The sequence below is a fragment of the Hevea brasiliensis genome, chromosome 15 (genome assembly GCF_030052815.1).
Source record: "Hevea brasiliensis isolate MT/VB/25A 57/8 chromosome 15, ASM3005281v1, whole genome shotgun sequence".
In the NCBI taxonomy this organism is placed as follows: Eukaryota; Viridiplantae; Streptophyta; class Magnoliopsida; order Malpighiales; family Euphorbiaceae; genus Hevea; species Hevea brasiliensis.
In genome coordinates this window covers 48156429-48180917 of record NC_079507.1, presented here as the reverse complement: position 1 = coordinate 48180917, position 24489 = coordinate 48156429, and the positions used below count along the sequence as shown (strand labels likewise).

The 24489-nt window shown below is 33.4% G+C and overlaps 1 long non-coding RNA gene across 1 annotated transcript in view; it reads right to left on the bottom strand.

Annotated features, from left to right (window-relative positions):
• Positions 1-1389: 1389 nt before the first annotated feature.
• LOC110641406 (uncharacterized) overlaps positions 1390-24489 on the bottom strand; it is a 53479-nt gene continuing 30379 nt past the window's right edge. The window contains exon 4 of the long non-coding RNA XR_009144334.1: positions 1390-1710. This is a non-coding gene — a long non-coding RNA (uncharacterized LOC110641406). The remainder of the gene's footprint in view (positions 1711-24489) is intronic.

Below are 24489 nucleotides of genomic sequence, written 5' to 3'. Positions count from 1 at the left end.
CCCAAAAACCTTGTCATTTCACAATCAGATCTTGTGACTCGGACTCCAGCTAACATACCCCATTTGAATAGTTCTCTAGCGTCTAGATATCGGGTTCCAGACATCTGAGTGGTTTTGAAGCGGGGGATGCTGAAATCTAAGCTATGTTCACAGTCTGGATAGCATAGAGGATATCGGTTAGGATGTTCCTAAGTGCAATGAAAACGGGGTTTTGAATGGTACTCCCATTCCCATGACCATCCATTGTAGCCTTGCTGATTGCTTTTTGTAAGATTGAGGCATTTTTGGAGAACATCCAGCTGTTCTTTGATTCTGGACTGGATGATGTTTTGTAGAATCTGCTCGCGGATCTCTTGAGGAAGACCATTGAGAACTTGTTGCCTGAATTTCTTCGAAAGACAATGGGTTTGGAAATGTTCTAAGGACCTATTGGCACCAAGTGAAGTAAAAAGGACTCACTGTGGTGATAATTTTTCACATTGACCAGTGGGGCCAATGGTAATTTTACACTAGAATCCAGTAGGGATCCTAGGCCTTTAGTCCTTCACTTTTGAATTTTTACACTAGAATCCAGTGGGGATCCTAGGCCTTCAAATTCCTGTTTTTGTAATTCAAGGTGATGATTTTGGTTAGAAGTGGATGGATCTGATGGACTAATTCTGGATGTAATGGATTTGTATAAAATTTGGTTTTGTAAAAACTCAATGAATGATTGAGCTACCATGATATGATCCTCATGATATTTAATTCTGCTAAGGAGGTCAGCCACATATTTATTAGCTTCCTCAAACTCAATGCAAAGTGCATTGAGAGCTGTTACTCCCAACCTTTTGTTTTGTATTAAAGTCCAAAGATTGTCTAATAAATATTGGTGCCTTTCTGTAAGAACATATGCAGTTCTGGCTACATTAATTCTGAATTTTTGAGCAGGAGTTTTGGAGAGGACTATTGGTCCAAAGTGGACTAAATCACCATTGTTGGATGATTCTGTCATCTGTAAAAACTCACAAGGGTTAGTTTGTAATAAGCAGTAATAAAAAAATTGATTTTTGAAAACAAGCTTTGTCACACCTTACCCCTTTGTAAGGCATAATATGTTCTCGTAGAATACTTAATGAACTACCGAACTTCACCTACCGATAACTCATTAAGTACCCTACAAAGGATTTTAAAACGATTTTCTTACATTTTGGAAGTGGTGAGCATTTTAGTGAGAATTAAAAACCATTTATTCAAAGCTTAAAGACTAGTAAAAATTTTTGTCCATTTAAATTTTGCCGCAAATTTTATAAAAATTTTGACAGAGTTCCGTTTGAAACTGGAGAAAACAGTTCTTCAAATACCTAAAAAAAACACTTCCAAAAATATTTCACAACTCCCAACCTTCAATAACTCAATCATCTCAATTCAATGCACTTCAAAATAATTTCACAATACAAATCAAGATTTCTCATCTCAAAATATTTAATATCTCCATTCACAAAGCATAAAGCAGGAAATTCATATGTACAAATATTAAATTTACAGAAGAAAATCCAAAATAATATTATTACAATTTATTTACAACTGCTCAACTACATTGATACATACAACATTTTTATATTTACATCAAGATTATCTACAAGGGTATAAAATAATACCCGTACAAAATGGTCAGAGTAATCCTCGATTTAACAGCAGCTCACTCTGCTGCTTTCTCCTTGCTCTTATCTGCGATAGCAAAATAAGCTATCGCTGAGTATAAAAATACTCAGTGGTGCACAATAAAAATTTAAAATACAATAAATAAATCATTCATTGCCAAACACAATTTAAATATTTCTCAATCACATTTCACAAATATCAAAGTTCATAATAACACCATTTTGTCAAATAATCTATTAAACACAGTTTAGTCAAACAATTTCATAAACACAGTGTTGCCAAAGTCATACACAACTTAAGCCATGACACAAAATTTCCGATCAATGACGCGTTGTACACCACGACAAAGCAATCTCAACCCCATTAATCGAAATCAATGAGGGAGGTGGCTAGCTAGCTAATGAGTACTCATCCGATCTACAACCTCAACTGGCAAGCCAGAGAGGGAGGAAAATAAATGATCTCAACCCCATAAATGGAGGAGGAATAATGTGGTACTGTCATGCTAAGTGTGAACATAAAATCCATTCAAAACAATTTATGCAAACAATTTATGAGAAATCTGATCACTTTCCAAAGTCACATTTACGATTATAAAATGGCAACACAATACATAATTAATCAACGAAGTCAAATTTTTGAGATTAAAATATTTAAACCATTATTATTGTGCACAAACCTGACTGGAGTTGCCTCTAGGCCTTGACTCAGTCTCTCCGAGCTTCCAAGTCTTTTTCAGCTGAAACACACAATTTCACCGTGTTTCAGTATCATAACTTAGCACAAATCCAAAAATAAATTTCACTTCATTTTTACCTAGCTTTAATGTACTAATTTCGACGTTCTCGAAGTTTTTGTGTTTCGGGTTACTATTAAAGTCAAATTGTTGACTTTTTAAGGCTTAATAGGTATGGGAACTCCAACTTCACCCACATACCACATTTTGGTCATTTTCTCAAAGCTTAAGTCCTTTTGGCCAAATTGTCAAATTTTCAGTTTTGGTGCTCCTAGTTGCACTGTTCCATTGGTCAATCTACTGTTGGAATTTGACAAAACTTCCTTCATAGAAAATGTTCCTTATTGTCTTAAGTTTATTCTCATTTTTGAATCACCCCAATTGGAGTTTTGTAGCTCAAGTTATAGCCAAAATACAGTTACTGTTCACGTGCACTGTTCATGCTGTAATTTTGGTTCTGGCAGATTTTTGATCCAACTTTGTTCAGTAATTTGATCAAGTTAAGTTCATAATTTAGTCTAACTTTCTTCATATGAAATGTTCTACTATGTCTTCGGTTTCTATCGGTTCAAGAATCGCCTAAATCGGAGTTTTCTAGAGAGAGTTATAACCATTGGAACTTTACTGTTCAAATGGAAATCTGCAGTTTTGCAGGTTCAGTAACTCAACTTTGCCCAATAATTTGATTAGGTTAATGGCATAATTTGGGTTGGTGTTCTTCATAAAAGTTTTAGATCTATATCTTATCTAATTACTGGTAAAATTTCAGGTCATTTTGACCTGCCTAACTCGAGTTATGACCAAATAAACAAATACTGTTCATTTAGTAAGTTTATACAGTGGCAGCCTGCTCTCATTTCACTTTGGTCAATTGGTTCACTAAGTTTTGGTCAATTTTTGGGCATGGTTCCTCAATGAAAATTGTGTCATTTTATGTCTATTTTCATCCCCAATTGGTGGCATATCAATTGGACTTGTAAAATTTCATTTTTGGTCCTTTAAAGTTGACTTGGTCATGCTGCCAGAAGCATGACCATATACCCTCCGAATTTGGCTTCACTTCCAACAATTCAAACACAACTCATTTGGTCACAATTGACCATTTTTCACTTCACAATAGGTCAAACATGCCATTTACTCATTTCTTACATTTTTGGTTCACAAACCCTAAGTGCCATAAACCCTAATTTCTAATTTATTAAAATTCATCAAATCAAAGTGTGCCAATCACATCTACTTGCTCAATTAGGCTTGTATACACATTTACTTGAACTAAAACATATCAACACTTCACAATCCCATGGCTGGCTGAAATTTACATCTTTGTTCTCATATATAATTTTCTCAATTTTTCATGTTATTCTATCCATTTCTACTCTAATTCAAACATTTTTACTAAAAAAAAAAGGTTGGATCAACTTACTTCAATTGAAGTTTTTCCAAAAGCTCTGATTCTTCTAATTTCTTCTTTCTTTTTGTACTCAATAAGCTTGTCAAGATCCAACAATAAGATTTACATAAGAAATTTGTGGGATTTATGGGGTTGATTCAAGCTTTAAAAGCTTGATTTTTCATGGCTATGGAGGAACAAAGGAGAAAAGAGAGAGAGAGAGAGTGTGGACGGGAAAGTGGGAAGATGACCATTTTTTTTTTCTTTTCTTTTCTTTTATAAACTTGGCTTATGGAAGACCACAAATCAATTTAATAAATAATTTAATTAATTTGTTTATGACATCATGCATGATGTCATCACTTTTTTACTTTTTCATTTTTCTCTCTTTTTTTTCTTTTTTTTTATCAGTTCTTTAATTTAATTCTCGATTCTGAAATTTTCTTTTCTCTGATTTTATTTGACAGTTAGGTCAGGAGTCAGCTCTCGGGGTCAATTGACCAAATTGCCCCTCGCCGGTTCATCCCGGTTTGCAAATAATCTAATATTTCTTCTGGCTCCCTGACCTAATTATTTGACTGGCTTAACAGTTCTTTTTCATGATTTTCTCTTTTCCACTGTATTCATAAGGGTCCTAAGGACCGCAGCGTCATATTTTACGGTTCAAAATTTGAGTTTAAAACGACTTCGCAGTCGTTCCCGAGGAGGTCACCCAACGTTGTGACTCTCGGCTCGTTTAACTTCTTATGTTTTGTTTTTCTTATTTATACTTAACTAATTGAACATTACTAATTATTTGTGTTTATGGCTTCTCTAGTTGTCTTAAGTATGGTTCTAATCCCCTTAATTGTCCGGACCGACACCGGTCACCGGAACAGTGAAATCTACCAGGCTATACAAATAGGGGTGTTACAAGCTTGTTTAAAGAATTTTCTTTTTGTAAATGCTGTCTTGTTTCCAAAACATTTATTTGATTATAAAAAATGGAATAAGCCTTTATGATATTCAAATTCTTTATTTTGGGTTTTTCAACAAAAGGAAACACAAGGTTTTGATTTTTTGTTTTAAAAGAAATACTATCATAGTTGACTCTGTAGGGAGTAATTAAATTGATGAACGGCGTCCCTAATATGACACTATGACTAATATCTTTTATTAAAACAAATGAAGTTTTTAGAAGGTGATTTGAATTGGCTATTGAAGCCTCTATTTTGTAATTAATTTTGATTTTGGAATTGTTTGCAGCTGAAAGTTTTTCAGTAGTTTTTTCTTGGAATTTCTCTGGAACAATGCCTTCTTTAATACAATTTAAATCTGCACCTGTATCAAATAAGGCAATTGTATCGATCTTGAAATCTTTTGAAAAAACTATCGAAATTCTAATCAAATATTTTCTGGAAGAAATCTCATTAAGAATGAAGAGAAAATCCTTTGTAGGTTTTTCAAGATTTTGAATTTCTGAAGTATTTTTTTCATCTTCTTCTTCGACTTCTTCATTATTTGTTTTGAAAGTAATTTTTGAATTGTTTCTGAGTCCTATGCCTGTTTTTCTTTAAGCTCATTAAGCTCAATCTTAACAGCTTTTATTTCTTCCTGGAGGCTTTAGACTGAAACAGTTGATTGTTTTGAAGTCTTCTTTCTACCCAACATGGCCGTAAGGTCATATGTGTTTCTTGCAACAGAGGGCAGAATAGAAGGTTTTTGTATTGGTTGTTCTTCAAAGGTTTTTAAAAGTTTTCCTAAAAATTCCTTTTGTAGTTGAGAATCTTTAACCTGTGTAAGGATTTCTAAGAGTAACTTCTGGTCTTTTGAAAGAACATTGATTTTCAATTTCGGTTTTGTAAACAGTTCATTTTCTGCTTCAGAATCTGAACTGGATGATGAACTTGTGATTAATTCATCAATTTGTAATCCTTCTTCATTTTCTGTGAGTTCAGAATTACTGGACTCACCTTCGGTTTCAATTAAAAGTGCAGTTATCTTATTAATAACTTCTTCTTCTAATTGCAACTCATGAAGTTTTTTGTTTAATTTGCAAAAATTTGCAGTGTGGCCTTTGTTACCACATTTGTAGCAAGTTAAATTTTTTATCTTTGATTTGGATTAGGGACTACGTTTACTAGTCTTTTTTGGAAGTTTTTTGTAATAGGAATCTTTTTCTGGTTTTGAAGAGTTTTTGTATTTTGGGATGATTTTTTGTAAGGTTTTCTGCTACAACTTCCTCCACAATCTGGAGTAGGATTTTTGGTTCCTATTTCAAATTATTTGCAGAAAGATCCTAACTCTTGGCGAGTTTTTCTCATTTCCCATTTGAGATGTTTTTGTAATTTCAAATCCTGACAGATCTTTAAACCTTCTTTTTGAGTGAGACTGACTAGTTCACCATAAGTTAATTTATCATATGGGATTTGATTTTCAAATGCTTCCTTGATTTTATTCCTAACTTTTTCTCCTAAAAGAGTCGGAAGTCCAGCAAGGAATTTTTCTTTCCAAAAGGGTTTATTAGAATCTTCTCTAAGCATTACCCTAGTAAGAAAAGTGTTTTTGTAATACTGAAAATCACTCAGTTTTTTGCATCTAAGGTTTGAAAGAAGTTCGGCATTCTTATCCTTAAGATGGGATGGGTCACCTACGAAATATAAGGAAATTGTTACAATCAAGGTGGCTACTGCATCTGGGATTGGTTGGCCAAGCTCATCAAGAATTGGCACGCCATCTTCTTGAGTTTGTATGGATTCTAGAATCTCAGATTTTTGTAGGTTCGTGAGATGATAATCCCACCATCCTTTGAGCTGTGCTGAGAATCCTGCAATGAGGAGTTCAGCAATAGCTCTGTCTGGAGTTCCAGTTTGGGTTTTGTAAGCATTTGCTGCCATGGTCATTTGCTGGAGCAAATTCAAGATGTTGTATTCAGACATACCATCTATGTTCCATTCATAGACAGTCGAGGCATTGAATTTAGACTGGGTCAGAATTTTAGATCTATTTTCTATGCCTAGGTCTGGAGCTGTTATTGGGAGGGGTGTTGCTACCCGCGGCCAATAAAGTCTATTGATTTGTAAAGGTTTTGAAGACTGAATTTCTTCAGTTTGGATGGGCTGGTTTTCCTGGCTTTGGACATCTGAATCTGAATCTTCCTCAATTATATTGACACTCCTTTGGGAAGTTTGAGGTGTTTCATGTGCTACTGGAGTAGAAGTTGAAGCTTCTAGCCTAGTCTTCATATCTCTCAAAGCTTGGATAAATTCAGAGTTGTTGTTGTTTTGTAAATCTTTTTGACTGTTTTTGGAAACTTGGAATGGTTTGAAAATTGGGTTTTTCAATTTTGTATCCGGCTTAGTTTCAAGTTGGGAAACTGTAGCCTGTTGGTTTTGTTCCATTTTTTTGTAATTGCTTACCTATGGTATGCAAATGGGCATTTGTAAAGTTATTCTGTAAAACAATATTTTTTATATTCACAGAATCACTTTCATTTGGAATTTTGTAAGGGGCTGCTTCTACTGTTTGTTCCAAGTGAGGAATTTTTACTATCCTAAGAGGAGGATGTTCATATTGTATTTTTCTACCATCTGAAATTTCCCATTCAGGAACTTTGTTTCTAACAGTAACAGGATTAACAGACAATTTTTCTTCTGCTTTATTTAGAAGATCTTTCAAAGCCGCAATGAACTCTGTTTGATTATCTTCTGACTCCTGTTGTTTAGGTTTTGAATTTTGGGAAGGTTTTGAATTTGGATTTGATTTTTTGAAAGTTTTTGGAGTTTTGGAAAATGGATATGAAATATTATGCTGTTTAGGATAAATCTCAAACCAATCAAAGAAGAGAATATGAACTTTATGTTGGTGTATAAAGTCATAATATTCCTTTTGAATTTCTTTCCTTTGATCATTGAAATTTTTGAAAAACCACATTTGCTTTTTATGATTTTTAGGAGAATAAAAATCATCATGCAAATATTGTTTGTCTACTTCAAATTCTTTTTCAAGCACATTGAGTTCATGGTTTACATTTTCTGTAATGGCTGAAAAGGTAGGAGAAGTAGGTTCTGACTCTATTTGGGTTTCATCCTGAACAGACTCGTTTTGTAAATTTGTATAAACTGGATATGGAACATTTAGAGTAATCTATGTTTTGTAAAGCGGATCTAGGTATTTCTGAAGTAGAAAACCTAGAAGAGCTAGGTAAGTCTGAGGTAGAATACCTAGGCTGAATATTTTGTATACCAATTGGTTTTGTAATATGAAGATCTCTTTCTTCAGTTTTGATTGTGAAATCAGTTTTGAAAAAATTGAGTTTTGTAGGCTGATAGATCTGATCCTTTTGTACTTTTGGAATTTCCCAATTATCTATACATTTTTCATAATCTTCGATTATTATTTCTTCACTATTAACTATCTTTCTCGACTCAGAGGACGAGGTAGAAGAGTTTGAAGAAGAAACTGTCCTACAGAAAATTCGATTCATACTTAAAGAATTTTTCTAGGTTGATCTTTTGAGTTAAGTGAGGTAATCGCACCAGGAATCACTGCCCTAAACACGCCCTCTCGGCTAAACATGGGACTTACAACCCAGGCCTGTTTACACCTCTAAAGCAGCTCTTTTATCACCTTAAGATCATCGTACCAACCTCTAAAAAATGTTTAAATGTGAATCCGAACCTTAAATAGAACCTTTTTCCCCCCCAGGCTCTGATACCAAGGACGCACCAGGGGAAAAGATTTACCATCTAAAATTCCTTTTGTAGTTGAGAATCTTCAACCTGTGTAAGGATTTCTAAGAGTAACTTCTGGTCTTTTGAAAGAACATTGATTTTCAATTTTGGTTTTGTAAACAGTTCATTTTCTGTTTCAGAATCTGAACTGGATGATGAACTTGTGATTAATTCATCAATTTGTAATCCTTCTTTATTTTCTGTGAGTTCAGAATTACTGGACTCACCTTCGGTTTCAATTAAAAGAGCAGTTATTTTATTAATAACTTCTTCTTCTAATTGCAACTCATGAAGTTTTTTGTTTAACTTGCGAAGAACAATATATGAATAATTAAAGAAATAAACAAAATGCACAAGAAAGGGAAATCTTCAGAAATGAAAATTAAATTTGTAAATTAAAGATTAAATATATATATTCTATTGGCGGCAGAGCCAGTCCGTTAAGAATATATATACTTAACAAAAATAAAAATTAAACTTGGAATTTAAATATGAATATACATGTATATATTCAATAGGCGGCAGAGCCAGTCCGTTATGAACATATATACGTATATTTATGCAGATCAGGCGGTTAAACAGACCATATTCATGCAAAATAAATTTTGTAAAAGAAATTGAAGAAAACTTACTTCAAAATCTTATAAATTTTGTAAGATTTGTACAAAGGTTTTGGAGATGTAATTCCGGGTAGGACTTACAAAGGTTGCTCAACACATGAGCTTTCTAAGATCTTCTACAAGGAAGTTACAAGGTTTGTAGGTGAGGTAGAGATAGGGTAGGATGGGAAGTGAATCAACCTTCTTGCTCCTTTCTTCACCTCGGGGTGAAACTCTTTCAGGACCTTCTTCGGATTCTTTTGGCTTAAGAAGCTTGAAAGGGAGAAGCTTGGGCTCAAGAGGCTTGAAGAATGGTTTGAAGTGGCTTCCCTTGCCTTGGATGGGTGCCTCCTTAAATAGAAGTGTCCAGGGGCAGTTTTGTAATTTTGTAGGTTTTGAATAGTGTCTGCCACTTGATGCCTTCACGTGTGAACAGTGCTTCTTGTCTCCTTCACATGCTAACAGTAAAAAGTGAACAGTACAGATATGACAGGTGAACAGTGTCCTGTCTGGTTTTGAAATAAAGGAAGAGAAAAAAGAGAATATTACAAAAGTAAAAATGATTATTAAAATAAAGGAAAATGAAGAGAAAATGGATAATTTTGCCGTCATAAATTTCTTTTGCCGGTCTTAAATTTTTTCTTTTTCTTTTTCTTTTTCTCTTTTCTTTTTCTTCTTTTTCTTTTTCTTTTTCTCTTTTCTTTTTCTTCTTTTTTTTTTTATAACAGATTTTGTATTTGTGAAGAGGTACCACAACCTTCTTCATCATCATCTCCCAAATCTATGATGGGTTCTGAATCAGAATTGGCTACAGAAGAATTGGTTCTGTTTTGCAATAATTGTTCCATTATTGCAAAATATTCTTCATCATTTTTAGCTCCTGCTAATCTTGCCATGGCATGTGATCTTTGAGCCAAAAACAATTGATTTGAAAAGTTTTGTATAGGAGTTGGTGGCAACAGGTTTTTTCCCTTAAGCCAGGTTTTTACTCCTTGGTTTGTAATTGTTTCTGGGATATTAAGTGAATCCCACCATTTTACCTTGAACCTTCTGATGATTGTATTCAATCCATCTTGGGATCGAAATTCAAAAAACCAGATAAGAACCCAAGGTAAAAAGAATTTTGAAGAAAATAAGAGAAGAGGAGGAAACCTTTTCTCTTTGGGTGAGGGTTTGTAATGGGTTTTGAAAAGGTTTAAACTCTCTGATATTTCTGGTGTAAGAATTTCAGGTAGTGCACCAAAATACTTCCACCACTGAGCAAACCATGAAGGGGTTTTGGAAGGATCAAATGTTTTTTGGAAATAGAACAGCCATGAATGACTATTCTTGTGATTTTGTATGAGAAAGGTGTTGTACCATGCCTGTTGGTAATCCCAGTAATTGAAATGTTGGCAATGGTCAATCTTGTTTTGGAATGATAATGGGAAGATTTTTTGTTTTGTAAGTTCTTGCCCCCAATCAGAAGGATTAAGGACGTTTTGAATGTGGCAGGTTGAATAAGCCAGATCAGCATGATTTTCTTTTAGATAAAAATGTTTAAATTTTGCTGAGCCAGTAAATTCAAGTATTGCCTAATAGTAGGCTCGGGTTTTGGAAAGATCCCAAGGTTTGTAATGCCATCCTTTTGTAAAGGCTTTTGAAATTGCCATAGAGGCGTCTTGGTGTAAGAACTCATCCTCTATGATCAAAACATTTTGAAAATGGGTTTTTGTAATCCATTCGAAGACTTCTTTTTTAATTTTGTTTGAGACAAAACTATTTGAGAAGAATTTGGTTGGGAAACATCGGTTTGAAAATCTATTTGTAAAATCTCATGGGCTTGAGAACAGTTTTGAAAAGTTTGAGAAAGGGTTTTTTGGGAGGAAGACTCTCCTTTCTCCTGGGTTTTGGAAACAGGTTTTGTAGATTTACCTTTCTGGGCCTGATTGGCCTGAGTTATGTTTTGTAGAGCCTGAAGAACTTCAGGAGATTTGGACAGTGATTCTATCCATTTTTGAATCTGGCTATCTGTTTCTGGAGCCTGAGATTCAATGAGTTTTGTTTGATCTTCTTCTTCTGCTTCAACCATGTCTGCCCAAGTTTGAATAGGTTTTGCAGAAGAGATGATTGGTTTTGTAGGGTTTGGTTTTGTAGAGGCTGAGGCTTCAGCCTTGGTATTTTTCTTTCTGGGCATTAGCCTGTTTTGAAGAAATTCTCTGGTTAGAAAGTCTAGGATGGAATTTGTATCTCCTTTTATAAATTCAATTTCAAAATAAAAAATACTTAAAATTGCTTGCCATCGTGCAAAAATTTGTTTTGATGCAAGATTTTGAACATCTTTTTGCAAAACTTCTTTGGCTGATTTGCAATTGATTCTAAGTAAAAATTTTTGATTTAATAAATCGCTTTGAAATTTTTGTATGCACATGACAATTGCAAGAATCTCTTTTTTGATGGTAGAGTATTTCTTTTGACAATCATTCCAATGTGCAGAATGGAATTGAAGTATTTGTTCTTTTCCGTTTTGAACTTGTTTTAAAATTCCACCATAACCTAACTCTGAGGCATCTGTCTCGACTACCTTAGGGGCTAATGGATCTGATAAATGCAGACAAGGAATGGTTTGGACCTGTTTTTCAATATGACGGATCACTTCAGTGTGATGATCTGTCCATGGAACAGGGTTTTTCTTTAACCTATCATGCAAGGGTTTTGCTAGACAATTAATATTTGGATAAAAATCTAAGACATAATTCAAGCTACCTAAGAATCTTTACAACTGGGTTTTATCCAAGATTTTGTCAGGAAATTTGTTTGAAAATTCTAGACTTCTCTCTATTGGAGTAATGGTTCCTTGGGATATGTAATGACCTAGAAACCTAACCCTGGTTTGGAAAAGAGAAATCTTTGATTTTGAAACGGCAAGGCCATTTCGTTTTGTAATAGAGAAGAATGTTCTTAAGTGTTTGAAGTGTTGTTCAATTGACTCCGAGAACACAAGAACATCATCTATATAGACTATGCAAAATTTTGAATATGGATTAAAGATTTCATTCATAATTCTCTGGAATTCTGATGGGGCATTTTTCAGGCCAAAAGGCATGACTTTCCACTCATACTGTCCAAAGGGAACTGTGAATGCGGTTTTGTATCTATCTTTTGGATCAATTTGTATTTGCCAAAATCCTGATTTCATATCAAACTTGGAAAGTACAAATGCATAATGAAGTTTTTGTAAAAGATCTTTTTTGTTTGGAATTGGATACCTGATCCATTTCAAAGCTTTATTCAAAGGTTTGTAATTAATTACTAATCTAGGAGTGCCTCTTTCTAATTCTGAATTTTTATTTACATAAAAAGCTGCACAACTCCAAGGAGATCTAGATTCTGTAATTAATCCTTTTTTCTTTAAATCCAAAATTTCTGAACGACAGTGTTGTTCTAGTTCAGCATTCATTTGGATTGGTCTGGCTTTTGTAGGTATTTGTTTTTCATTGAAATCATTTTCATATGGTAAATCTACCATATGTTGTTTTCGATTCCAAAAGGCATTTGGTAAATTAGAACAAATTTCTCTTTCAATTTGGGTTTTGAAATCCAAAATTTTCTTTTTCACCAAATCATTTTGTAATTGTTTTTCAATTCTTGTTAAAGAAACATCTTGCTGTAAATACAACAAGTGTTGCCTTTTTCCCTCTATTAAAACATTAATCTCATTATTATAAATGGAACAAGCTGTTATAATATTGAGATTTCTTGTTTTTGGTTTTGCAACGAAAGGGAAAACAAGAGTTTCTTTTGTAGTTTTGAATGAGATATTGTCATCGTTAACCATGTAAGGAGTTATCAAGTTAATGAAAGGAGTCCCTAAGATTACACTATGATGAATATCTTGAACAATTACAAATGAGGTTTTGAAAAGAAAATCACCATTAGCTATGGAGGCTTCTGTCTTATAGCTAATAGCCATTTTTGAATTATTTGCAGCTGAAAGTTTTTCTGTGGTTTTTTCGTAAAATTTCTTTTGAACAATTCCCTCTTTAATACAGTTCAAATCTGGTCCTGTATCAAATAAGGCAATTGTATTGATTTTGAAATCTTTTAAAAAAACAATGGTAATTTTTATCAAATATTTTCTGGAGGTGATTTGATTGAGGATGAAAAGAAAATCTTCTGGAGGTTTTTGAGTTTCCAAACTATTTTCTTTATTTTTCTCAGATTCTTCCTGGGGTTTCGAAAACAAAAGTTGGATTGCTTTTGAGTCCTGTGCCTTTTTCTCTTTAAGCTGTTTAAGCTCATTCTTAGTGATTTTTATTTCTCTTTGGAGGCATTGGACTGGAGGGTTTTGTAGTTTTTTCTGATCTTCAAGATTTTCTTCATGCTTTAAAACATCTAAGACTAATTCTTGATTTTTAAAAAGCATGTTGACATTTTTTGCATTTTCTTCAGATTTAATTTTAGAATCTGAATTGGATGAATTATTAACTAATCCATCTTTTTGTAAAGGCGTGTTTTCTTCAGACTCCTGGTTGGAGTTTGAAGAGGAAGTTAAAAAATTACTACTCAAATTTTGAATGACTAATTCTTCTTTTTGTAATGATTTATGACTGTCAGTGGATTCAGAGATTTTGAATTCACTTTCCATTTGTAATTATGGGATTGATTTTGGAAGAGGTTTGTTTTGTAATCCAAAGGTTTCTTGGGGGTTTTGTTCCTTTAAAACCTGTTGTTTTGAATTATTTTTATGAGGAGTTTTATTCTTAACAGGGTTATCAGACAGTTTTTCTTCTGCTTTCCTTAGAAGATCTTTCAGAGCCGCAATGAACTCTGATTGATTATCTTCTAACTCCTGTTGTTTAGGTTTTGAAATTTGAGAAGGTTTTGAAACTGGATCTGATTTTTTGAAAGTTTTTGGAGTTTTGGAAAACGGATATGAAATGTTATGCTGTTTAAGATACATCTCAAACCAATCAAAGAAAAGAATATGAACTTTGTGTTGGTATATAAAGTCATAATATTCCTTTTGAATTTCTTTCCTTTGATCATTAAAATTTTTGAAAAACCACATTTGCTTTTTATGATTTTTAGGAGAATAAAAATCATCATGCAAATATTGTTTGTCTACTTCAAATTCTTTTTCAAGCACATTAAGTTCATGGTTTACATTTTCTGTAATGGCTGAAAAGGTAGGAGAAGTAGGTTCTGACTCGGTTTGGGTTTCATCCTGAACAGACTCGTTTTGTAAATTTGTATAAACTGGATGTGGAACATTTGTAGAGTAGTCTACATTTTGTAATGTGGATCTAGGTATTTCTGAAGTAGAAAACCTAGAAGAGCTAGGTAAGTCTGAGGTAGAATACCTAGGCTGAATATTTTGTATTTCAATTGGTTTTGTAACAGGCAAACTAATGACAGAAGATATACAAGACACTCTTCCTATGTCAACAATACTGGATGTTGAGGAATCATCTGAAAACCTAAGGCTTCTGTTAAAGCTAAGGCTGACTCTTCCATCGTTATACTGGGTTATTTGCCTAAGTTGAACGTTTGGCTCAACTATTTTTGAAGATTCTGGTTTTACTGCACCTTCTAAGATCCATTCTTCTGGTAGGGTTATGTCCTTCCACTAGATAGATCTAGGGATTACAGTGTTGGATTTTGTAAGATCAGTTTGTAAAAGCAAAGTTTCTCCTCTTTTACTTTGAAACTTATGTTTTATAGCAAAAGCAGAAACCATAGCTTTGTAATGGATTTTGTAAATCAGTGCAAGAGGAATAAATCCTTCAAGCATTTTGTAATTGTGAGTTTTGATTTGTAAAACAAGGGATTTTGTAATATTACTGTCGTTTAACGAAACAGTAAAATTTGGATAGCAATCAAAAGATATTGGTCCACTGCACAGACTAGACTCGACTGAACTAAGCGAGGAGTCATGGAAGTTTATGAACCTAGTATCTCTAAGAACTGCTAGGATTGAGGTGTTCAACCCTTCTTTTGTAAGCGGTTTAATTCCAATTTGGACTAAACCTATATGGATGTATTTGTATTGTTTTTCACTGTGTTTTTGTAAAGATTTTTAGACAGAAGAGAAATCATCTCAAAGGGTTTTGTAATCTGAAAATCTCTTTCTTCAGTTTTGATCGTAAAATCAGTTTTGAAAAAATTGAGTTTTGTAGTCTGATAGATTTGATCCTTTTGTACTTTTGGAATTTCCCAATTATCTATACATTTTTCAAAATTTTCGATTATTATTTCTTCACTATTAACTATCTTTCTCGACTCGGAGGACGAGGTAGAAGAGTTTGAAGAAGAAACTGTCCTACAGAAAATTGGATTCATACTTAAAGAATTTTTCTAGGTTGATCTTTTGAGTTAAGTGAGGTAATCGCACCAGGAATCACTGCCCTAAACACGCCCTCTCGGCTACAAAGACGGGACTTACAACCCAGGCCTGTTTACACCTCTAAAGAAGCTGTCTTATCACCTTAAGATCATCTTACCAACCTCTAAAAAATGTTTAAATGTGAATCCGAACCTTAAATAGAACCTTTTCCCCCCCAGGCTCTGATACCAAGGACGCACCGGATCGAAAGGGGGATGAGCTAACAGGGAAGAAGTAACAATCTAGATCTTGAACAATATATAAATAATTAAATAAATAAACAAAATGCACAAGAAAGGAAAATCTTCAGAAATGAAAATTAAATTTGTAAATTAAAGATTATATATATATATATATATATATATATTCTATAGGCGGCAGAGCCAGTCCGTTAAGAATATATATATACTTAAAAATTAAACTTGAAATTTAAATATGAATATACATGTATATATTCAATAGGCGGCAGAGCCAGTCCGTTATAAATATATATACGTATATTTATGCAGATCAGGCGGTTGAACCGACCATATGCATGCAAAAGAAAGAAATATTTGTAATTTTGTAAGAAAAGTATTGAAGAAAAACTTACTTCAAAACTTTATAAAATTTGTAAGATTTGTACAAAGGTTTTGGAGATGTAATTCCGGATAGGACTTACAAAGGTTGCTTAGCACATGAGCTTCCTAAGATCTACTACAAGGAAGTTACAGGGTTTGTAGGTTTGTAGGTGAGGTAGAGGTAGGGCAGGATGGGAAGTGAATCAACCTTCTTGCTTTTAAAATTCAAGAATTACAAATATTTCTTTCTTTTGCATGCATATGGTCGGTTCAACCTCCTGATCTGCATAAATATACGTATATATGTTCATAACGGACTGGCTCTGCCGCCTATTGAATATATACATGTATATTCATATTTAAATTTCAAGTTTAATTTTTATTTTTGTTAAGTATATATATTCTTAACGGACTGGCTCTGCCGCCTATAAAATATATATATTTCTTTAACTTACAAATTTAATTTTCATTCATGAAGATTTTCCTTTCTTGTGCATTTTGCTTATTTCTTTAATTATTTATATATTGTTCAAGATCTAGATTATTACCTCTTCCCTGTTAGCTCATCCCCCTTTTGATCCCGGTGCGTCCTTGGTATCAGAGCCTGGGGGGAAAAGGTTCTATTTAAGGTTCGGATTCACATTTAAACATTTTTTAGAGGTTGGTAAGATGATCTTAAGGTGATAAGACAGCTTCTTTAGAGGTGTAAACAGGCCTGGGTTGTAAGTCCCGTTTTTGTAGCCGAGAGGGCGTGTTTAGGGCAGTGATTCCTGGTGCGATTACCTCACTTAACTCAAAAGATGAACCTAGAAAAATTCTTTAAGTATGAATCCAATTTTCTGTAGGATAGTTTCTTCTTCAAACTCTTCTACCTCGTCCTCCGAGTCGAGAAAGATAGTTAATAGTAAAGAAATAATAATCGAAAATTTTGAAAAATGTATAGATAATTGGAAAATTCCAAAACTACAAAAGGATCAAATCTATTAGACTACAAAACTCAATTTTTTCAAAACTGATTTTACGATCAAAACTGAAGAAAGAGATCTTCAGATTACAAAACCCTTTGAGACGATTTCTCTTCTGTCTCAAAAATCTTTACAAAAACACCGTGAAAAACAATACAAATACATCCATATACGTTTAATCCAAATTGGAATTAAACCGCTTACAAAAGAAGGGTTGAACACCTCAATTCTAGCAGTTCTTAGAGATACTAGGTTCATAAACTTTCAAGACTCCTTGCTTAGTTCAGTCGAGTCTAGTCTGTGCAGTGGACCAATATCTTTTGATTGCTATCCAAATTTTACTGTTTCGTTAAATGACAGTAATATTACAAAATCCCTTGTTTTACAAATCAAAACTCACAATTACAAAATGCTTGAAGGATCTATTCCTCTTGCACTGATTTACAAAATCCATTACAAAGCTATGGTTTCTGCTTTTGCTACAAAACATAAGTTTCAAAGTAAAAGAGGAGAAACTTTGCTTTTACAAACTGATCTTACAAAATCCAACACTGTAATCCCTAGATCTATCCAGTGGAAGGACATAACCCTACCAGAAGAATCGATCTTAGAAGGTGCAGTAGAACCAGAATCTTCAAAAATAGTTGAGCCAAACATTCAACTTAGGCAAATAACCCAGTATGACGATGGAAGAGTCAGCCTTAGCTTTAACAGAAGCCTTAGGTTTTCAGATGATTCCTCAACATCCAGTACTGTTGACATAGGAAGAGTGTCTTGTATACCTTCTGTCATTAGTTTGCCTGTTACAAAACCAATTGAAATACAAAATATTCAGCCTAGGTATTCTACCTCAAACTTACCTAGCTCTTCTAGGTTTTCTACTTCAGAAATACCTAGATCCATTTTACAAAACGTAGACTACTCTACAAATGTTCCACATCCAGTTTATACAAATTTACAAAACGAGTCTGTTCAGGATGAAACCCAAACAGAGTCAGAACCTACTTCTCCTACCTTTTCAGCCATTACAGAAAATGTAAACCATGAACTTAATGTGCTTGAAAAAGAATTTGAAGTAGACAAACAATATTTGCATGATGATTTTTATTCTCCTAAAAATCATAAAAAGCAAATGTGGTTTTTCAAAAATTTCAATGATCAAAGGAAAGAAATTCAAAAGGAATATTATGACTTTATATACCAACACAAAGTTCATATTCTTTTCTTTGATTGGTTTGAAATGTATGCTAAACAGCATAACATTTCCTATCCGTTTTCCAAAACTCCAGAAACTTTCAAAAAATCAGATCCAGTTTCAAAACCTTCTCAAATTTCAAAACCTAAACAACAGGAGTTAGAAGATAATCAAACAGAGTTCATTGCGGCTCTGAAAGATCTTCTAAGGAAAGCAGAAGAAAAACTGTCTGATAACCCTGTTACTGTTAAGAATACAACTCCTCATAAAAAGAATTCAAAACAACAGGTTTTAAAGGAACAAAACCCCCAAGAAACCTTTGGATTACAAAACAAACCTCTTCCAAAATCAATCCCAGAATTACAAATGGAAAGTGAATTCAAAATCTCTGAATCCACTGACAATCATAAATCATTACAAAAAGAAGAATTAGTCATTCAAAATTTGAGTACTAATTTTTCAACTTCCTCTTCAAACTCCAACCAGGAGTCTGAAGAAAACACGCATTTACAAAAAGATGGATTAGTTAATAATTCATCCAATTCAGATTCTAAAATTAAATCTGAAGAAAATGCAAAAAATGTCAACATGCTTTTTAAAAATCAAGAATTAGTCTTAGATGTTTTAAAGCATGAAGAAAATCTTGAAGATCAGAAAAAACTACAAAACCCTCCAGTCTAATGCCTCCAAAGAGAAATAAAATTCACTAAGAATGAGCTTAAATAGCTTAAAGAGAAAAAGGCACAGGACTCAAAAGCAATCCAGCTTTTGTTTTCAAAACCCCAAGAAGAATCTGAGAAAAATAAAGAAAATAGTTTGGAAACTCAAAAACCTCCAGAAGATTTTCTTTTCATCCTCAATCAGATCACCTCCAGAAAATATTTGATACAAATTACCATTGTTTTTTCAAAAGATTTCAAAATCAATACAATTGCCTTATTTGATACAGGAGCAGATTTGAACTGTATTAAAGAAGGAATTGTTCCAAAGAAATTTTACGAAAAAACCACAGAAAAACTTTCAGCTGCAAATAATTCAAAATGGCTATTAGCTATAAGGCAGAAGCCTCCATAGCTAATGGTGATTTTCTTTTCAAAACCTCATTCGTAATTGTTCAAGATATTCATCATAGTGTAATCTTAGGGACTCTTTTCATTAACTTGATAACTCCCTACATGGTTAACGATGATAATATCTCATTCAAAACTACAAAAGAAACTCTTGTTTTCCCTTTCGTTACAAAACCAAAAACAAGAAATCTCAATATTATAAAAGCTTGTTCCATTTATAATAATGAGATTAATGTTTTAATAGAGGGAAAAAGGCAACACTTGCTGTATTTACAGCAAGATGTTTCTTTAACAAGAATTGAAAAACAATTACAAAATGATTTGGTGAAAAAGAAAATTTCGGATTTCAAAACCCAAATTGAAAGAGAAATTTGTTCTGATTTACCAAACGCCTTTTGGAATTGAAAACAACATATGGTAGATTTACCATATGAAAATGATTTCAATGAAAAACAGATACCTACAAAAGCCAGACCAATCCAAATGAATGCTGAACTAGAACAACACTGCCGTTCAGAAATTTTGGATTTAAAAAAAAAAGGATTAATTACAGAATTTAGATCTCCTTGGAGTTATGCAGCTTTTTATGTAAACAAAAATTCAGAAATAGAAAGAGGCACTCCTAGATTAGTAATTAATTACAAACCTTTGAATAAAGCTTTGAAATGGATCAGGTATCTAATTCCAAACAAAAAAGATCTTTTACAAAAACTTCATTCTGCATTTGTATTTTCCGAATTTGATATGAAATCAGGATTTTGGCAAATACAAATTGATCCAAAAAATAGATACAAAACCGCATTCACAGTTTCCTTTGGATAGTATGAGTGGAAAGTCATGCCTTTTGGCCTGAAAAATGCCCCATCATAATTCCAGAGAATTATGAATGAAATCTTTAATCCATATTCAAAATTTTGCATAGTCTATATAGATGATGTTTTTGTGTTCTCGGAGTCAATTGAACAACACTTCAAACACTTAAGAACATTCTTCTCTGTTACAAAACGAAATGGTCTTGCCGTTTCAAAATCAAAGATTTCTCTTTTCCAAACCAGGGTTAGGTTTCTAGGTCATTACATATCCCAAGGAACCATTACTCCAATAGAGAGAAGTCTAGAATTTTCAAACAAATTTCCTGACAAAATCTTGGATAAAACCCAGCTGTAAAGATTCTTAGGTAGCTTGAATTATGTCTTAGATTTTTGTCCAAATATTAACCGTCTAGCAAAACCCTTGCATGATAGGTTAAAGAAAAACCCTGTTCCATGGACAGATCATCACACTGAAGTGATCCGTCATATTGAAAAACAGGTCCAAACCATTCCTTGTCTGCATTTAGCAGATCCATTAGCCCCTAAGGTAGTCGAGATAGATGCCTCAGAGTTAGGTTATAGTGGAATTTTAAAACAAGTTCAAAACAGAAAAGAACAAATAGTTCAATTCCATTCTGCACATTGGAATGATTGTCAAAAGAAATACTCTACCATCAAAAAAGAGATTCTTGCAATTGTCATGTGCATACAAAAATTTCAAAGCGATTTATTAAATAAAAAATTTTTACTTAGAATCGATTGCAAATAAGCCAAAGAAGTTTTGCAAAAAGATGTTCAAAATCTTGCATCAAAACAAATTTTTGCACAATGGCAAGCAATTTTAAGTATTTTTTATTTTGAAATTGAATTTATAGAAGGAGATACAAATTCCATCCCAGACTTTCTAACCAGAGAATTTCTTCAAAACAGTCCAATGCCCGGAAAGAAAAATACCAAGGCTGAAGCCTCAGCCTCTACAAAACCAAACCCTACTAAACCAATCATCTCTTCTGCAAAACCTATTCAAACTTGGGCAGACATGGTCGAAGCAGAAGAAGAAGATCAAACAAAACTCATTGAATCTCATGCTCCAGAAACAGACAGCCAGATTCAAAAATGGATAGAATCACTGTCCAAATCTCCTGAAGTTCTTCAGACTCTACAAAACATAACTCACGCCAATCAGGCCCAGAAAGGTAAATCTACAAAACCTGTTTCTAAAACCCAGGAGAAAGGAGAGTCTTCCTCCCAAAAAACCCTTTCTCAAACTTTTCAAAACTGTTCTCAAGCCCATGAGATTTTACAAAAAGATTTTCAAACCGATGTTTCCCAACCAAATTCTTCTCAAATAGTTTTGTCTCAAATAAAATTAAAAAAGAAGTCTTCGGAATGAATTACAAAAACCCATTTTCAAAATGTTTTGATCATAGAGGATGAGTTCTTACACCAAGACGCCTCAATGGCAATTTCAAAAGCCTTTACAAAAGGATGGCATTACAAACCTTGGGATCTTTCCAAAACCCGAGCCTACTATCAGGCAATACTTGAATTTACTGGCTCGGCAAAATTTAAACATTTTTATCTAAAAGAAAATCATGCTGATCCGGCTTATTCAACCTGCCACATTCAAAACGTCCTTAATCCTTCTGATTGGGGGCAAGAACTTACAAAACAAAAAATCTTCCCATTATCATTCCAAAACAAGATTGACCATTGCCAACATTTCAATTACTGGGATTACCAACAGGCATGGTACAATACCTTTCTCATACAAAATCATAAGAATAGTCATTCGTGGTTGTTCTATTTCCAAAAAACATTTGATCCTTCCAAAACCCCTTCATGGTTTGCTCAGTGGTGGAAGTATTTTGGTGCACTACCTGAAATTCTTACACCAGAAATATCAGAGAGTTTAAACCTTTTCAAAACCCATTACAAACCCTCACCCAAAGAGAAAAGGTTTCCTCCTCTTCTCTTGTTTTCTTCAAAATTCTTTTTACCTTAGGTTCTTATCTGGTTTTTTAAATTTCGACCCCAAGATGGATTGAATACAATCATCAGAAGGTTCAAGGTAAAATGGTGGGATTCACTTAATATCCCAGAAATAATTACAAACCAAGGAGTAAAAACCTGGCTTAAGGGAAAAAACCTGTTGCCACCAACTCCTATACAAAACTTTTCAAATCAATTGTTTTTGGCTCAAAGATCACATGCCATGGCAAGATTAGCAGGAGCTAAAAATGATGAAGAATATTTTGCAATAATGGAACAATTATTGCAAAACAGAACCAATTCTTCTGCAGCCAATTCTGATTCAGAACCCATCATAGATTTGGGAGATGATGATGAAGAAGGTTGTGGTACCTCTTCACAAATACAAAATCTGTTATAAAAAAAAATAAAATAAAAGAAGAAAAAGAAAAGAAAAAAAGAAAAAGAAAAAGAAGAAAAAGAAAAAGAAAAAATTTAAGACCGGCAAAAGAAATTTATGGCGGTAAAATTATCCATTTTCTCTTCATTTTCCTTTATTTTAATAATCATTTTTACTTTTGTAATATTCTCTTTTTTCTCTTCCTCTATTTCAAAACCAGACAGGACACTGTTCACCTGTCATATCTTGTACTGTTCACTTTTTACTGTTAGCATGTGAAGGAGACAAGAAGCACTGTTCACACATGAAGGCATCAAGTGGCAGACACTATTCAAAACCTACAAAATTAAAAAACTACCCCTGGACACTTCTATTTAAGGAGGCACCCATCCAAGGCAAAGGCAAGCCACTTCAAACCATTCTTCAAGCCTCTTGAGCCCAAGCTTCTCCCCTTCAAGCCTCTGAAGCAGAGAGAAACCGAAGAAGGTCCTGAAGGAGTTTCACCCCGAGGTGAAGAAAGGAGCAAGAAGGTTGATTCACTTCCCATCCTGCCCTACCTCTACCTCACCTACAAACTTACAAACCCTGTAACTTCCTTGTAGTAGATCTAGGAAGCTCATGTGTTGAGCAACCTTTGTAAGTCCTACCCGGAATTACATCTCCAAAACCGTTGTACAAATCTTACAAATTTTATAAAGTTTTGAAGTAAGTTTTTCTTCAATTCTTTTCTTACAAAATTACAAATATTTCTTTCTTTTGCATGCATATGGTCGGTTCAACCGCCTGATCTGCATAAATATACGTATATATGTTCATAACGGACTGGCTCTGCCGCCTATTGAATATATACATGTATATTCATATTTAAATTTCAAGTTTAATTTTTATTTTTGTTAAGTATATATATTCTTAACGGACTGGCTCTGCAGCCTATATAATATATATATTTCTTTAACTTACAAATTTAATTTTCATTTCTGAAGATTTTCCTTTCTTGTACATTTTGTTTATTTCTTTAATTATTTATATATTGTTCAAGATCTAGATTATTGCCTGTTCCCTGTTAGCTCATCCGAGAGGGCGTGTTTAGGGCAGTGATTCCTGGTGCGATTACCTCACTTAACTCAAAAGATCAACCTAGAAAATTTCTTTAAGTATGAATCCAATTTTCTGTAGGACAGTTTCTTCTTCAAACTCTTCTACCTCGTCCTCTGAGTCGAGAAAGATAGTTAATAGTGAAGAAATAATAATCGAAGATTATGAAAAATGTATAGATAATTGGGAAATTCAAAAAGTACAAAAGGATCAGATCCATCAGACTACAAAACTCAATTTTTTCAAAACTGATTTCACAATCAAAACTGAAGAAAGAGATCTTCAGATTACAAAACCAATTGGTATACAAAATATTCAGCCTAGGTATTCTACCTCAGACTTACCTAGCTCTTCTAGGTTTTCTACTTCAGAAATACCTAGATCCGCTTAACAAAACGTAGATTACTCTACAAATGTTCCACATCCAGTTTATACAAATTTACAAAATGAGTCTGTTCAGGATGAAACCCAAACAGAGTCAGAACCTACTTCTCCTACCTTTTCAGCCATTACAGAAAATGTAAACCATGAACTTAATGTGCTTGAAAAAGAATTTGAAGTAGACAAACAATATTTGCAAGATGATTTTTATTCTCCTAAAAATCATAAAAAGCAAATGTGGTTTTTCAAAAATTTCAATGATCAAAGGAAAGAAATTCAAAAGGAATATTATGACTTTATACACCAACATAAAGTTCATATTCTCTTCTTTGATTGGTTTGAGATGTATGCTAAACAGCATAACATTTCATATTCGTTTTCCAAAACTCCAAAAACTTTCAAAAAATCAAATCCAAATTCAAAACCTTCCCAAAATTCAAAACCTAAATAACAGGAGTCAGAAGATAATCAAACAGAGTTCATTGCGGCTTTGAAAGATCTTCTAAAGAAAGCAGAAGAAAAATTATCTGTTAATCCTGTTACTGTTAGAAACAAAGTTCCTGAATGGGAAATTTCAGATGGTAGAAAAATACAA